General features: G+C 41.0%; 1 protein-coding gene across 5 annotated transcripts in view; it reads left to right on the top strand.

Moving 5' to 3' along the window:
• Inpp4b (inositol polyphosphate-4-phosphatase type II B) overlaps positions 1 to 18,041 on the top strand; it is a 766,439-nt gene that overhangs the window by 250,543 nt on the left and 497,855 nt on the right. For all 5 annotated transcript variants that reach the window (XM_041663514.1, XM_041663517.1, XM_041663511.1 and 2 more), the window contains exon 3: positions 9,187 to 9,761. The gene's annotated coding sequence lies outside the window, so the exon portion shown is untranslated. The remainder of the gene's footprint in view (positions 1 to 9,186; positions 9,762 to 18,041) is intronic.

Consider the following 18,041-nt stretch of genomic DNA (forward strand, 5'->3'; position numbering starts at 1 on the left):
GGTTTTGATAAAGTTTCCCTTGGCTTTGAAAGAGTTGGTGCCTGAGGGAACAGAATCCCCTCAGGCTGTGGCCCTTGTGGCCAAAGCTGTTGCTTAAGGGGAAGCTACTGTAGGTGATACATGTGAAACAACATATAATTGTCAATGAAATTAGACTGAAGAACACCTTGGAGTTTCTAGTAAGGTCTTTGAGACATTTCTAGACAAGACTGACATCCCGGGAGAGTAATGAAGGAAAAGGGCTACCCCAAATGTGACCAGCAGTATCTGAGAGGCATGGCCAGAGTGGAATGCAGAAGAGGAGGAGGCAGCCTGTGAGCACAGTCTTGCCCTCAGTCCTATTATCCACTTCCTGACCCCCAGGGGGTGAGCAGCCTCTTGGGTTGTATGCCTCCACTACTATGATGTTCAACGCTACTTGAGCCTAAAGCATCTAGTTCAGGGCAACTGGCCATGAACTTCAACTTTTGAAGCTATGAGACAAAGGGAGAGTTTCCTGTTTTAAAAAGATTGGACACAATCTTTTTTATTAGTTAATTTTTCATGCATTTTACAAACTGACCACAGTTTCCCCTCCCTCCTCTTGTATAGTAAACTTGGATGTGGAATGCAAACCTACAATGTTTCAACAGAAAACAGGAGCTCTAGGTCATCACCAATTCGGGGCCAGGTTTTTAAACAGCAAATTCTCAGCAGCTGAACTATGACTAATGTCCCGTAGTTTAGCACTGGGTTTTTAAAGAAGGTGGCCAACTATTTATTCAGTGCCTTTCATGGATATATGAGTATTGTAAAATTCCATTTCTAGTGAGCTTTTAACTCCGCTTCTATTTTTTGGTATTAAATTGACTATTCTACATAAACTTTAGCTGTTGCTCAGAAACATTTGAATCAGTGTGCTGATATCGATCAAATAGATTATTGAGGTATTTATGAGATTTTGGTAAGTATATAAGTTAATTTGGAAAGAATTAAAATCTTGATAGCCTTTCAATTTATGAACATGAAACATCTCTATTTATTTGAATCTGATATTTTGTTTCACCAAATATTTTCAGACATATGCATGTCAAGCCTGTAAATATTTCATATATGTTTTATTTTGTTCTATTATAACTGCCTTTGTTTTTAGCTGGAAATTTAATTGCTAGTTGCAAAAAATTGTCTATTGTGCAGGAGCTTGTATCCTGGTCTTGATGTAATTTCTTATTGTTATTCTAACATTTTAATGTCATTTTTGACTCTTTGATATTTTCTAAATGGAGTAAACATTTTAATTTAAATAACAACAATAAACTAACCAACTCGTCAATATATACATGTGTGTGTGCACGTACACACACACACACACACATACACACACACACACACACACACACACACACACGCACACCTCCACTCCTGTCTTAAGGCAGGAACTCCCAGAAAGAATGTGTGTCAGAGTTATAAGAGGCTGCTCTTCCCTTTGTCTTATGTTAAAGGAACAGTATCTTCTAACCCTTAATCACAACATGTCAGCTGAAGGTTGTATTCCAGAGCACCTATGGGATGTCACCAAAGTGCTGTTTATGGATTGGGTGGTGCACTCACAACAGTTGGCAAGATTGCTTTTTATCTTAGACTTGTTTTGCTATGACAGGTTACATTGATTTTCAAGTGTTGAGCAAGATGTGAAAAACTGGCACAAATCTCATTTGCCCTCCAGCTATAATTCCTTCTCTGTATGATTGGCTTCCTTTCTTTTTATTTTCCTTTTTATGACTGTAATAATTTTATTTCTTTGCTAATATCATGCAAATTAGGTTTCAGGAAACTCCTTTTTAAAATAATAACTCAAACATGTTGAAATGTCACTAATATTATTTTTTGACTTTTTTGTTTTTATTTTATTTTATTATTATCATTTTATTACTTTACAAAAATACCATTTCAAATTCCCAGTCCCTCCCCTCCTCTCACTCCCTCCACACACCCTCCCACCTCTCCCCCACAGGCAGGGCACCCTGCCCTGTGGCAAGTCCAAGGCCCTCCCTACTACATCTAGGTTGAGGAAGGTATACATCCAAACAGAATAGGATCCCTAAAAGCCCCGTACATGCAGTAGATACAAATACCAATGCCATTATCATTGGCTTCTCAGTTTTCCCCAACTGTCAACCACATTCAGAGGGACTAGTTTGATCCCATGCTCATTCATTCCCAGTCCAGTTGGAGTTAGTGAGCTCCCATTAGCTCAGGCAAACTGACTCAGTGAATGAACCCCTCATGGTTTTGATTCTCTGCCTCTGTTTCCATCTGTTGTTGGATGAAGGTTCTATGGTGATATTTAAGATAATCATCTGTCTGACTACAAGGCAAGGCCATTTCAGGGCACCCTCTCCTCTATTGCTTAGGGTCTTAGCTGGGGTCATCCTTGTAGATTCCTGGGAATTTTTTACAGCCAGGTTTCTTGCTAAGCCCATAATGGCTCCCTCAATCAACATTTCTCTTTCCTTACTCTCATATTTGTCCTTTCTCCATCTTGACTATCCCATTCCCACAAGATCTCTTCAACCCTCCCTTCTCCCCTACCTTCTACTCCCTGCCACCATGCTCCCAATTTTGTTAGGCGATTTTGTGTGTTTCCAATTCCATGGGGGAAGGGTCTACATACGTTTTTCTTTGGGTTCACCTTATTACTTAGCTTCTCTAGGGTCATGTAGTATAGGCTCAATGTCCTTTGTTTATGGCTAGTATCCACTTTCATTTTTGGGAGTCTGGGTTACCTCACTCAGGATATTGTTTTCTAATTCCATCCATTTGCATGCAAAATTTATTATGTCATTGTTTTTACAGCTGAGTAGTACTCTAATGTGTAAATGTGCCACACTTTCTTTAACAGTTCTTCAGTTGAGATGCATCTACGTTGTTTCCAGTTTCTGGCTATTAAAAATAATGCTACTATGAACATAGTTGAACACATGCTTTTGTAGTATGACTGAGCATCTTTTGGGTATATTCTCAAGAGTGGTATTGCTAGATCCTAAAGTAGGTTGATTCCCAATTTTCTGAGAAACTGCCATACTGATTTCCAAAGTGGTTGCACAAGTTTGCATTCCTACCAGCAATGGATGAATGCTCCCCTTACTCCACATCTTCTCCAGCATAAGATATCATTGGTGTTTTTGATCTTAGCCATTCTGACAGGTATAAGATGGTATCTCAGAGTTGTTTTGATTTGCATTTCCCAGATAGATAAGGAAGTTGGACATGTTCTTAAGTATCTTTTGGCCACTTGAAATTCTTCTGTTGAGAATTCTCTGTTTAGTTCAGTACACCATTTTTAATTGTGTGATTTAGAATTTTAAAGCCTAATTTCTTGAGTTCTTTATATATTTGGAGATAGTCCTTTGTCTGATGTGGGGTTGGTGAAGCTCTTCTCCCATTCAGTAGGCTGCCTTTTTGTCTTAATGACAGTGTCCTTTGCTTTACAGAAGCTTCTCAGTTTCAGGAGGTCCCACTTATTTTTTGTTGCTCTGGTGTTATATTTAGGAAGTGGTCCTCTGTGCCCATGCATTGAAGGCTACTTCTCACTTTCTCTTCTATCAGGTTCAGTGTGGTCAGATTTATATTGATGTTTTTAATTCATTTGGACTTGACTTTTGTACATTGTGAGAGATATAGATCTATTTTCATTCTTTTTTTGGGGTGGGGGATTTTTCGAGATAGGGTTTCTCCGTAGCTTTTTGGTTCCTGTCCTGGAACTAGCTCTTGTAGACCAGGCTGGCCTCGAACTCACAGAGATCCATCTGTCTCTACCTCCCGAGTGCTGGGATTAAAGGTGTGCACCACCACCGCCCGGCCTATTTTCATTCTTTTACACGTTGACATCCAGTTATGCCAGAGCCATTTGTTGAAGATGTTTTCTTTTTTCCATTGTATAATTTTAGCTTCATGCAAAAAAATGGGGTGTTCATAGGTGTGTGGATTAATATCCAGGTCTTCAATTTAATTCCATTGGTCAACGCCTCTATTTTTATGCCAATACCAAGCTGTTTTGATTACTGTAGCTCTGTAATAGAGCTTAATGTCAGGGTGGTAATGCCTCCACAAGTTCCTTTATTGTATAGGATTGTTTTGGCTATCCTGGGTTTGTTTTTTTTCCATATGAAGTTGATCATTATTCTTTCAAGGTCTGTGAAGAATGGTATTGGGATTTTGATGAGGCTGCATTGAATCTATAGATTGATTTTGGTAAGATTGCCATTTTTACTATGTTGATCCTTCCTATCTAAGAACATGGAAGATCCTTCCATTTTCTGGTATCTTCTTCAATTTCTTTCTTCAAAAACTTAAAGTTCTTGTCAAATAGGTCTTTCACTTCCTTGGTTAGTGTTACCCCAAGATACTTTATGCTCTTTGTGGCTTTTGTGAAAGGTGAAGTTTCTCTGATTTCCCTCTTCGCTTCTTTATCATTTATGTATAAGAGGGCTACTGATTTTTTTTTAAGTTAATCTTGTATTCTGCCACATCACTGAAGGAATTTATCAGCTGTAGGAGTTTTGTGGTAGAGTTCTTGGGGTCACTTAAGTACACTATCATATTATCTGCAAATAATTAAAGTTTGACTTCTTCTTTTCCAATTGGAATCCCCTTGATCTTTTTTTGTTGTCTTATTGATATCGCTAAAACTTAAAAAACTATGTTTAGGAGATATGGAGAGAGTGGACAGCCTGTTTTCTTTCTGATTTTAGTGGAATCACTTTGAGTGTCTCTCCATTTAATTTGATGTTGGCTGTCAGCTTGCTGTATATTGCTTTTATTATATTTGGATATGTTCATTGTATCCCTGATCTCTCCAAGACCTTTATTATGAAGGGATGTTGGATTTTGTCAAATGCTTTTTTAGCATCTAATGAAATGATCATATTTTTTCTTTCAGTTTATTTAAATTATGTATTGCATTGATAGATTTTTGTATGTTGAACCAGCCCTGCATCTCTGGGATGAAGCCTACTTCAACATGATGGATAATTTTTTTTGATGTGTTCTTGGATTCAGTTTGCCAGTATTTTATTGAAAATTTTTGCATCAATGTTCATGAGTGAGATTGGTCTGTAATTCTCTTTCTTAGTTGAGTCTTTGTGCAGTTTTGGTATCAGGGTAACTGTAGCCTCATAAAAAGAGTTTGTCAGTGCCCCTTCTGTTCCTATAATGTGGAACACTTTGAGGAGTATAGGTATTAGCTCTTCTTGAAAGTTCTGGTAGAATTCTGCACTAAAACCATCTGGCTCTGGGCTTTTTTTAGTTAGAAGGTTTTGGATGAGAGCTTCTATTTTCTCGTAGTTTATAGGTCTCTTTAAATTGCTCACCTGGTCTTGATTTAATTTGGGGGTAGGGTATTTATCTAAAAAATTGTCTATTTCTTTTACATTTTCCAATTTTGTAGAGTATGGGTTTTTGTAGTAAAACCTAATGATTCTCTGAGTTTTCTCAGTGTCTGTTGTTATGTCTTTTGTCCCTTTTTCATTTCTGATTTTGTTAATTTGGATGTTCTCTCTCCGCGTTTTGATTAGTTTGGATAGGGGTTTGTCAATCTTGTTGATTTTGTCAAAGAACCAGCTCTTTGTTTCATTGATTCTTTGTATTGTTTTCTGTTTCTATTTTGTTGAATTCAGCCCTCCATTTGATTATTTCTTGTCTTCTACTCCTCCTGGATGAGTCTGCTTCTTCTTTTTTTTTTTCTAGAGCTTTCAGGTGTGCTGTTAAATTGCAAATGTGAGCTTTCTTTATTTTCTTTATGTGGGCACTTAGTGCTATGATTTTTTCTCTTAGTGTCCCATAGGTTTGGATATGTTGTGCCTTCATTTTTGTTGAATTCAAGGAAGATTTTAATATCTTTCTCTATTTCTTCCCTGACCCAGGGATGGCTCAGTAGTTGACTGTTCAGTTTCCATGAGTTTGTAGGCTTTCTGGGAGTAGTATTGTTGTTAAATTCTAACTTACTGCATGGCGATCTGATAAGACACAGGGGGTTACTACAAATTTTTGTTATCTGTGGATGTTTGCTTTATTACTGTGTATGCAGTCAATTTTAGAGAAGGTTCCATGAGGTGCTGAGAAGAAGGTATATTCTTTTTTGTTTGGGTGGAATGTTCTATCAATGTCTGCTAGGTCCATTTGGTTCATTACATCTGTTAGTTCTCTTATTTCTCTGTTAAGTTTGTGTCTGGTTGACCTGTTCATTGGTGAGAGAGGAGTGTTGAAATCTCCTACTATTAGTGTGTCTGGTTTGATGTGTGATTTAAGTTTTCGTAATGTTTCTTTTGCATATATGGGTGCTCTTGCATTAGGGGTATAGATAGTCAGGATTGAGACTTCATCTTGATGAATTGTTCCTGTCATGATTACAAAGTGTCTTTCTCCGTCTCTTCTGATCGATTTTAGTTTGAAATCAATTTTTGTTAGATATTACGATAGCCACACTGGCTTGTTTCTTAGGTTCATTTGATGGAAAACCTTTTCTCAACACTTTCCTCTGAGGTAGTATCTGTCTTTGAGGTTGTGGTGTGTTTCTTGTAAACAGCAGAAGACTGGATCCTGTTTTCATATCCATTCTCTTAACCTGTGTCTTTTTATAGGTGAATTGAGTACATTGATATTAAGTCATATTAATAACCAGTGGTTGTTAACTCACGTTATTTTTTGGTAGTAGTGTTTGTATGTTTTCCTTCTTTGGGTTATACTGGAGGGGGGTCATTAGTGGGTGTAGTTAGCTTCCTTGGGTTGGGGTTTGCCTTCTAGTACCTTCCGTAAGGCTGGGTTTGTGGATATGTATTCTTTAAATCTGTTTTTTATCATGGAATATCTTGTTTTCTCCATCGATGATTAATGAAAGCTATGCTGGTTATAATAGTCTGGGCTTACATCCATGGTCTCATGGTGTCTGCAGCACATCTATCCAAGACCTTCTGGCTTTCATGGTTTCCAATGAGAAATCAGGTGTAATTCTGATAGATTTACCTTCATATGTTACTTGACTTTTTTCCTTTGTAGCTCTTAATATTCTTTCTTTATTCTGTATGTTTTGTGTTTTGATTATTATATGGTGAGGGGATTTCTTTTGATCCAGTCTATTTGATGTTCTATAAGCTTCTTGTACATTCACAGGGATATCCTTCTTTAGGTTGGGAAAGTTTTCTTCTATAATTTTGTTGAATATAATTTCTTGGCCTTTGAGCTGGAATTCTCCTTCCTCTACCTCTATTATTCTTAGGTTTGGACTTGTCTCTGTAGTTCCTGTTCACTTACCCAGATTTTTCCTATTCAGAATTCCCTTGGTTTGTGTTTTCTTATTATCTCTATTTCAGTCTTCAAATCTTGTACTGTTTCCTTTATCTGTTTGATTGTTTTTGCTTGGTTTCCTTGGGTTTCTTTGAGGTATTTATTAATTTCTTCCAACTTTTGTTTGTCTTTTCTTCCATTTCTTTAAGGGAGTTTTTTTTTTTACTTATCTTTAAAACCTCCATAATTTTTATAAAGTTATGTTTAAAGTCATTTTCTTCTATTTCTTCTGGGTTAGGATGATCCACTCTTCTGTTTGTGTGTCTGCTGGGTTCTGGTGTTACCATGTTGCTTTTTAGAATGTTGGAGGAAGTCTTTTACTAGTGCCTACCTGTCTCTTCCTTCAGATGAGGCCAGCAGTGTCTGGTGTTTTTGCCAATCCTAGCTATGGCTGTCTCTTAGGTCTCTGCAGTATTGGAGCAAGCTGTGTTTCAGGGTTCCACGAAGCTCACAGGCTCTTAGGTCCCCTCCCAGTTCCCCTCAGTATTGGAGCAATCTGTTTTCCAGGGTTCCACTGAGCTCACAGGTGAACTGATTGGCTTCCTTTCTGTGGAGGATTTTTACACCTATGTTCATAATAGTTATGAGCTTGTGGTTTACCTTTTTAATGTTTTGATCTAGTTTTATGTTAAAATAATGCTATTTTAATACAATAAGGACACAGTCCTTTGTTTCTATTTTACAGAAGTGATTGTTAAAGATTGTATCATTTATCCCTTAAATATTTGATAACAGAAAACAGTTAAGTCATTGGGATGAGATATTTTATTTTTTAGAAGGTCTTTTTTTGGGGGGGAGTTCAATCTGAAGACCAGAAAAGTGAGGCAGCCAGCCATTGGCTCTTACCTCGACCTCAGTCTGAAAATGGTAATACTACCTCCAGGAATCTCGGAATGAGACTGAGATTGAGTGCTGCCTCCTCCCATTTTATAATCTTCTCTAGTTCTGAGATTAAGGGCTTGCACCACCTGGCTTCTATGGCAAATTGGTGTGACTACTTGGATTAAAGGTGTGTGTCATTGCTGCCTGGCCTGTGAAGCTGGCCAGTGTGACTGTTTTACTTTTCTGATCTTCAGGCAAGCTTTATTTATTAAAATACAAAGGAAATGCCACTGAATATTTTTTTATGCTCCTATTTTGCTAGGATCCCCAGTTTCACTGTTCTTTTTTCTTTTAAAAATAACTATTTTTTATTTATTAGATTTTTGTAAAAAATATCAATCCAAGTTCCCACTCCCTCCCCTCCTTCCATTCCCTCTACATACCCTTTCCCCCATCCAATCCTCAGAGAGAGTAAGGCACATTGCTTTGGGGAAGGTCCAAGGCCTTCCCTACTATATCTAGGCTGAGCAAGATATATATTCAAAGAGAACAGGAACCCAAAAAGCTAGATCAAGCAGTAGTGATAAATCCTGGTGCCACTGCCAGTGGCCCCTCCATCTTCCCCAGCTATGCAACTGTCAACCACATTCAGAGGGACTAGTTTGGTCCTATGCTTGTTTCTTCCCAGTTCGGCTGGAGTTGGTGAGCTCCTATTAGCTCCTGTAAATTGTTTCAGTGGGTGAACCCATCATGGTCTTGACCTCTTTGTTCATGTTCTCATTCCTTCCAATCTTCAACTGAACTTTGGGAGCTCAGCCCAGTGCTCTGATGTGGGTCTCTGCCTCTGTTTCCATCTGTTGCTGGATGAAGGTCCTATGGTGATGTTTAAGATATTCATCAGTCTGACTACAGGGCAAGTCAAGATCAGGTGCTCTACCTCTACTTTTTAGAAGATTGTTAGCTATTTATTAAATGTCTTTAATAAGATTAGGACTGATCTAAAAGCAAAATTTCATTTCTAAGTGAGTTTCAATTTTTCAGCATAATTTTAAAAAAATCACCGTGCTCTGACTGACCAACACCAGTGCTGTCACCTGAGGAGTCACTGTGCTCTGACTGAGATCAATACTGCTGCTGTCATCCGAGGAGTCACCGTGCTCTGATTGAGGCCAACACCGCTGCTGTCACCCGAGGAGATACTGTGCTGTGACTGACCAACACCGCTGCCGTCACCCGAGGAGTCACCGTGCTCTGATTGAGGCCAACACCGCTGCTGTCACCCGAGGAGATACTGTGCTGTGACTGACCAACACCGCTGCCGTCACCCGAGGAGATACTGTGCTGTGACTGACCAACACCGCTGCCGTCACCCGAGGAGATACTGTGCTGTGACTGACCAACACCGCTGCTGTCACCCGAGGAAACATTGTGCCAGTCTGACCAACACCAGTGCTGTCACCTGAGGAGTCACCATGTTCTGACCAACACCGCTGCTGTCACCCGAGGAGTCACCGTGCTCTGATTGAGGCCAACACCACTGCCGTCACCCGAGGAGACACTGTGTTCTGACCCAGATCAGTACTGCAGCTGTATACCTGAAGCAAACAACAAAAACGGTGAGTTTTGTGTATTAACCAATGTTTTTCTATAAAATGAGCAAATTCATGGTGAAAGAGTTGTCCTACTCAGTACAAATGCCTGCAAACTGATTTGCCGTGTCTCATACGATTGCCATCAAAACCCTCTCCTTTTGAGAGCAGGGTTCAAGGCCTGATGTGGCCTCTGCTCTCACTTCTCACGGTGCCCCTGTCTGCTCCCCACATCTCACACCTGTAGCCTCACAACTGAGCCCTTCTGGGTTCCTAGCCTTTGTTAACATTCTTTACTGAGACCCTTCAAGTACAGTGCTGGCTGATGAGTGCGCATCCTCATGCCTCACTCTCCCAATCCCTCTTTTCAGAACAGTTCTTCATCTACACTCCAGCAATCTCATGTTGCCTCTTCACTGAGTAAAACGTACTTCAATTTACTGGAATACTGAAACACATGAGGACCTAACTTTGATCCCAGGAAACCATGAAGAAAACATCTGGCATGATGGAGCACTGAGGATCCTAACACAGGGAGGCAGGCACGGAGGTCCTCAGGGATCACAGTGCAGCCAGTCTAGCAAGTCGGCCATCTCTCAGTCAGAGACTCTGTCTAAAAGCATGAGGTGGGCACAGTCTGAGGAATGGCTTCTGAATTTGACCTTTGGCCTTCACGCATACACACACACACACACACACACAGATGTGTACCTGTATGGTTACATGTATTCAACCAAACATATAGTGGGGAGAGAGGGAGGGAGAGAGGGAAAGCGTTAGGAAGAGGCAGAGATCCAGATACAGAAGGTGGAGGGTGGAGCATTACTCTTGTCTCTGCTGCAAGAGGCGGAGGCGGGGAGCGGGGGAGGGGGGGGGGGCGGCGAGGCGGCGGCGAAATGAAGGCAGCCAACGGGCAGGAAAGCAAGGGCCCCGACCTGGCAGCCGCTGGGAAAGGAGCTGCAATGACAGAATAAGGGTGGAAACAAGAAGTTTTAACCTAAGACATCCAAGTGCTAAGATTGATCACATAGAACTATTTACTATGAAATAATACAAGGCAGAAAGGAAGCAAATGGGAGATGGGATCTTCTGCAGTTCAGAACGGGACACCCGATAACGTTGACGTGGGAACTTCTTTGAGGGAAACAATGTTATTTATTTCTTGATTCCACTCTACAAGTCTCATTTAAAAAGCTGCCTGAATGAAAGCATTAATAAATGAGTAATCCACACATAAACAGGCCTTTCAATCAATGTAGACAAATGGGCCTCGGGAGCTGTTCCCGCCTACCTCGCGTCCTCAGCGGGGTCTGTCTCCAGCCATGCTTTTACTGTTCTCTGCACAGTGTTGGAAGTCTGCAAACCCTTCAGACACGTTGTTTGACACAAAGGATGGGAGACCGATGACAATGGCTGGAAGGAATCACAGTGTGCCACATCTCCACAAGCTCTTTGAACTGGCTTGATCCCTGTGGGAAGGGAAGAATGACTCAAAGTGTCCTTTCAAGAGACTACAGAGCCTGGGGTGGCCCGTGAGAGGCTGCCACAGGTCCGCTGTCTCTGAGTCCAATCTGGGTGGCCCGTGAGAAGCTACCACAGGTCCGCTGTCTCTGAGTCCAATCTGGGTGGCCCGTGAGAGGCTGCCACAGGTCCGCTGTCTCTGAGTCCAATCTGGGTGGCCCGTGAGAGGCTGCCACAGGTCCGCCGTCTCTATGAGTCCAGTCTGGCGCAGGGAAAGGTCCTTTCCCTGTCTAGGACTGAGCCAGCTCGGCTCCATCTCCTGGCAGCAGCTTCACACACATCTGTGAACTCCGCACCTGACAAAACCTTTTCACAGTCTCCTTCTGCAGATGCGGGGTTGGGGCTTCGTGTCCCAGCAGGGACGGGTCAGCAGGACAGTGTGTGGTGGCAGTGAACGCCAGAATGACATCAGCCAATACGTCTCTGGTCTAGACTCTTGAAAAGTAATTGACACAATCTTTGAGAGAGGATCGTTTTTCATTTAGGCAGGGAATATCTCTAAGTCATTATAATCTTAGCTTCAAAATAAATATGACCTCATTCAGAATAAAAAATTGGCAAGGCTAGTAATTTCAGAGAAACACATATTTTATCTCATGCTTGGGAGTGAGAGGTCTGTTATTATTCTTATATCCATTTTTATGATAAAATGGGGCCCAGAGAAGTTCAGATTTGCTAAGGTCACACAGCTAATAAACTAGAAAAATGAGACTCAATCTTAGTAATTTGTTCTCTGCATCATATATGAGAAACCCAATATAAATCGTAATTAATCTCTAGCCAGATGACTTTGTACACTGGATGAACATCAGCAAAATGTGCAGGACACAAAATACCCAGTGCCTAGTTCAATGTGTGTGACAGGCTCTTTCCCCTGGAGTCAGTCAGCATGGCTTTCTAAGGCTCTGTGGATAGAATGGCTTTTTCTCCTGGCTTTTGCTTAGCAGTCACGAAATCTAGTATGGCCGATGTCAGATGGTGAGGCTACCGTCACAGGCAAGTGGTCAGGGGAATGTTCACTTTAAGAGTTTGATTTCATACACATCAAGCCTGCCATGAGAGACTTCTGCATAGCACCTCCTATCTGCTTCAGTTATAAGAATGACTTTTCTAATGTTTTATCAGCATATGTTAATTTATGTAATCAGATTTTATTTTGGTATTTTCATAAATGTACATGATACACTTCAGTCATAGCCCCCTGCCCCTTACCTTGCCACAGCGTGTCCTCCCTTGCACTACTCAGCCACCTTTCTCTTGTCCACTCGCCTCCCTTCTATTCTCAAGGCCTTTTATTTTGTGACTTGGTAAATTTCATTAGGCTTCTTTAAAACATCATCTGTGAGTGTTTGTATATATGAGCATGGCACCTTACTAGCCGTGTTTGACTGCAGAAAAGGTCTCTCTTGTTACCTCATCAACCATTACCCTCAAATTCCTACTAAAGGAAAGGTCAGATCAGGAGGCCTTCAATCATCCATGACAGTTTGGTGACGAGCTCAGTCTTGCGGGGAGCTTGTGCAGGTAATTATTGTCGTGATGAGTTCAAGAAGACCACAGTCTGGTCATGCCCAGACCTCAGGGCTCCACAATTCTACCTTGCTTCCTCTGGCCCTTATAGTCTTTCTGCCTTTTCTTCCAAGATGTCCTCTGAGCCTTGGAGTGGTGACACAAATGTCCCATTTGCAGCTGGGCATCAGCCACCCGTTTCATTGAACCAAATCCTTTATAAGCCAACAAGGCTATTAACATCTCAAGCATCTGTTCTCTGCCTTCAATGCCTCTGAAGCAAACAGAGATCTCAGCACTGACAGTTCCAGGGACACTGGGGTCCAGGGTTCTCCTCACACTTGAGCACGACCCAGATAAGACAAATAGATTCTCCCGTACAGTCTTTCTTCTCATATATCTCTGTGGCTTTGCTTGGCGGCTTTAATGAGAATAATTGGTCCAAACCCAGGCCTTTAAAAACAAATTTATAATTTTATAACATAAGCTTTTCCATGATCTACAGTCATCTGAGATTAGATGTCTTTCTTTGCCATTAGATGATTATGCTTTTTGCAGATTAGGGAAATGAGTGGAGAGGTGATCAAGACCACTTAACCTTTCCCAGAGAGAGCAAAGTATTTGGGAGGAGAGACAGCATGGACAGGATGCGACCTGCTGGGGTCATGGCGTGGGCCCCCACAATGCACAGCTGTAACATCATCTTTTATGGTAGGTGTTCCCTCGGTTTGATTAGTATCCTTCCATTTCAACACAACTGCTGAAGCTGTGATTCTGTCACGCATTCCATCACCATCCCTCATTCATTTTACTTAAAAAATATTTGATTGATTTATTTATCTATTTATTTATTTGTTGTAATTGCAGGTCTGTCTGTGTGCATGTGTGGATGCGTGTGTGTCATGACATGGATATGGATGTCAGAAACAACTTACAGGAGTCAGTTCTCTCCGTCCTCCATGTGGGACCAGGATTTGAACCCGGGTTGGTAGAACGGGTAGCATGTACCTTTAACTGCTGAGCCATCTCTCTGGCCTCCTCTAGTCACATTCAAACACCCATGTCCCCTGCTCCATCACTAACTGCCGAAGACTTGGGACCAGTTTTGTGACTTTAAGACTCTAGAAGAATCTCATCACAAATGGATCTATACTCCTACCAAACATAAAATATATATTCTAAAACAATTTATCATTATATAATTTGAAGGATTTCCTATTGGGTGTTCTGAAGGAAAGTGGATAATTAGAAATAATAGCTATGGAAATAGCGGAGCTCTGATTTTTTTCTTAGTGACCTAAATTCCACAGAGTGTGGCTGCCCACTGAGTTTGAGGATTTGAAAGATAGCACGCCCGTCAATAACCTATTAATCTGACAATGACTCGGTGGTCTGTTTGCTTGCCCTTGGTTTCCAGGAGGGCTTATGAAGCTGAATCTGAATGATAACTGACACACTTGAGCGCTTTTTTGTGTATAGCCCTGAACTGGAGGGGAAGTCGCTGAAGCTCTCTGAGGAACATAGAACACAGCCTCTCACATGGGCATCCTTTCTCTAACGAGGAAACACAAGTGCATTCTTCTACAAGATGGTCTTTCCTCCACTCTCTTTGGGTCTTTTTCTTTTAAGAACCAAAGTAATAACATGCTAATTTTTGCCCATTAAGCTTGAGGGTCCACACATATTTCAGATGTAATTTTCCCACAAATTTCACAGTGGTAAAGTGAGAGAAGAGCCCTGAATTATTTTTTTGATTTGAAGATGAATCATGTAATACTTTACAATCAGGAAATGTCTTGAACCTGGAACAATTTCATATAATAAGACAATATTCCACACGAGTGCAGATGTATCGGCCTGATAAACTACGAAATAGCACTTTTGTTATCTTCCCCAGAAGCCCAGGTTGTCTAAGACGTGGATTATGTGACTTTGATATGATTTGCTTAAATGTCTCTGTCTTTTGTCTGTTACACATACACATGCACACACACAGACACACACACACACACACACACACACACACACATACATGTGCATATACACACACAGAGGAGTGCATAACCCATCTTTCTTCTCCACAACTCTAGAAAAAAATTGGAACTTGGCCTTCACTGTACATTTTTTTCTTTTATTGCTACTAGAATATAATAACTACAAAACCATGTTCTGTGTAACCTGCACTAGCATAGACCCCGGGGGTAGAGTTAACACCTGAATCATATAAAACCTGTAACTCTCCAGTTTAACTCTATCTTTTAATTGGAGGTCCTTAATCAAGAACATCTCTTAGAATTCTCTCTCCGGATGGGTGCTTAAAAAAGGAATCGACAGAAGAATGATGTCAGACTTGTCTCAAGTCGCTATTGAAAATGTTTGCCAAGCACAGACCAGTGACAGGAAAGAGCCCCCAGCATTGTTTGATGAGCCCCCAGCATTGTTTGATGCGTGCCTTCTTCACCGTGACCTACAAAGGCACGGACTCCTTGTTGCTTGTGAAGTTAGACGGCTGAATCTCAGTTGACCCAGTGATGGGATTTTACCAACACATCCCACCCTGATCTCTACTGGCTTGCCTCCTTTCATGCCAGCTCTCTGCCACTTCCTACCCTCCGTTACCCTCAAGCATACTAAAGTGTATCTCTGACTTGCTTTGGAACTAGGGGCATTCAGCTTCTGCAGAGAGGCAAAACCGGCAGTGAAGACAATTTCATTTTCCTATGCGAAAGAAACATGTCTGCCCTAACTCACTGGTATTGGTGCTTCACACTGCGGTGTGGCCTCTATTTGCTTACGTGTTTTGTCTGTCTCCTCCACTCTTACGTTTCTCCACGAATCTAGGAACCATGTAGATTTTGTTTGGCAATCAATCAAGCCAATCAATTTTATCAAATGAAGGGAAGCAGCTTCAGGACAATGTCTGACACATTGGATTTTGTAGCACTGTGGGCTCAGTCTTTGTCTCCCCACCACCCTGCCTCTTTGGTTGAGGTAGACTGTGAGACATTTTATTTTCAGTTACAAGAGGCCATGATAATACATTTCCTCGGAATTGAAAGCCCAGAGAATTAAAGATTTCTGCCTGAGAGTTAGTTTCTCACGATAATGCCAAGGATCAAGGTCAAGGTGGGTAAATCACTTTAAACAGATTTCAGATGAGGCCAAGTATAAACTGATTGATATATTTCTTAGAAACAGTGACCAGTCTGAACTGTCACGTTCCCCTAACCCCATAGACCTTTATGTTGAAGTCTAAGGCCTGGCATCTCAGAACGCAACTGTGTTTTCAGACAAGGCTCTTTCCGGGGTATTAAGTTGAAATGAAGTCATTAGGGAGACTCCCAACCCAGAATAAAGTCTTTATAAGAAGAGAAAATCGGGTGCACAGAGACACAGAGAGCTACAGCTGCCGTGGTAATGGAAAAGAAAAAGAACAGGCAGAGTCTGAAGGCCAAGGGACGAATCTATTTTACGCACGGAAGGAGGCTCAGTTCTGGAGATGGATACACACTTTGCATATAGGAAAGGCGACAGTTGCAGACATGGGGGCCCGTGTAAGCTGTCGAGACTGAGAGAGACAGGTCACGGCAGCCTGAGCTGGCAGACATGCACAACAGGGCTGACCGTGCTAGCAGACATACAGTAAATGCTGTTAAATTCACGTGACTTTTGCCTTTTCGGATAATACTCTTGCTGACTTTGGGTCCTCTATGGATACTGACCATGGTCACCGCTGTACTGTCACTTCACAGTACAGGAACTTACCAGCATTTATTGTTTGCAAATTATGTGCCACCTTTCTGTCAGTAAGATTAATATTCAATTCATCTTTATAAGCGTTTGTGTATCTATGGATATATTACAAAGTTTTTTGTTTATTTTTTTATTCCTTAGTAAAAGGTTTGCAAATAGAATATATTATTTTCAGTACAGAGTATTCTACCAATATCCCAAAGAGTCGTGGATCACATTTCTCCAGTTCTATTTGAGTTGGTCCCTGTATATGAGGGTGTGGATTTTGATGTGATATTTCTTTTGCATTGGATAAGGGGAAGGAAGTTGCAGATTGTGTAGAGACGCATGGATGTGGCCACCAACTGTGAGTGTTACTTTTAGCATAAGGAATACATTGAGGTGTGTGTGAGTGTGTGTGTGTCTCTTTGTGTGTGTGTGTGTGTGTGTGTGTGTGTGTGTGAGAGAGAGAGAGAGAGAGAGAGAGAGAGAGAGAGAGAGAGAGAGAAAAGATGAGAGTGGAGGAGTGATAGTGGACCATGAATGAATTCTCAACATTACTTTTGTGCCTCTCTTTCCCTTGAAGATATCCTTACATGTACTTTTTAAGAAAAGCTTCAGCATTTCCTTTTCATAGCAGTTATCTATCACTGTTCACATCTTCAGTGGATATCATCCATTGTTGTCTATTATTTTCATTTTGAATCTCTAATGGAGATAAGAAAGTCCAAAATCCTATCAGGAATGAAAGAGTTAACCACACTGAAGAAACCACACCTAGAAAACAGAGTGCATGGTGTCAAGGTAAAGATAGCTTCCATATTACACATCTCTTTATTTAAGCATAGCAGCAGCTTATGCTTTATGCTTTGGGCTTAGTAGACAGCATTTCCTAGGAATAAGCACTTCCATTTTCACTACTTTATTGGATTATTCGAGGCCACTCCTCCGCAAGAACACAGCTCTAATAAATCACGGCGCCCCTCCTTTCCTATTCGCTGCTGTCCTCTAGCAACAAGAAAGTATTTGGTGATATTAGAAATGCGATAAATATTTGTTTACAATGAATTAGCCCTTCCTGGGTGTTGCGTGGAGATACAGCTGTGCTACATGTGGTTTCTTGGAAGACCCAGGGTTGTCCAAAGCATCAGATTTCTCAATACATAGCTGGATACATGTATAATAGCCATGAAAAAGCACAGACAAGCCTTCAAGCCCTTAATGGAATGTGGGTGCAAATTATTGTTTTGTGTGTGGTACCTTGACTCACTTGAGCAGCTTTGTAACCATGGGTCAAGGGTGTAGATCGACTTTTGTGACATAGCATTACATATGTCACAACTCTGTCACATTGGGTTTCACGCTAGTTTTGTGAGAAGATGTTCATTGAAACTGGTATTAGATAGGAAAAATAGTAGTGGCAGTTCTGTTTATTGAGCTTTTCCATTATGCCTCTTCTGACCTAAGTCTTTTATGCTCATCTCTCATCTAATACTGACAGTGGTTCTCTGAGTTAGCTCTTCCAGTCATTTCATATTATTGATG

The sequence above is a fragment of the Microtus oregoni genome, unplaced genomic scaffold (genome assembly GCF_018167655.1).
Source record: "Microtus oregoni isolate MIOR12 unplaced genomic scaffold, Mior012 000014F_ref0000157, whole genome shotgun sequence".
In the NCBI taxonomy this organism is placed as follows: domain Eukaryota; kingdom Metazoa; phylum Chordata; class Mammalia; order Rodentia; family Cricetidae; genus Microtus; species Microtus oregoni.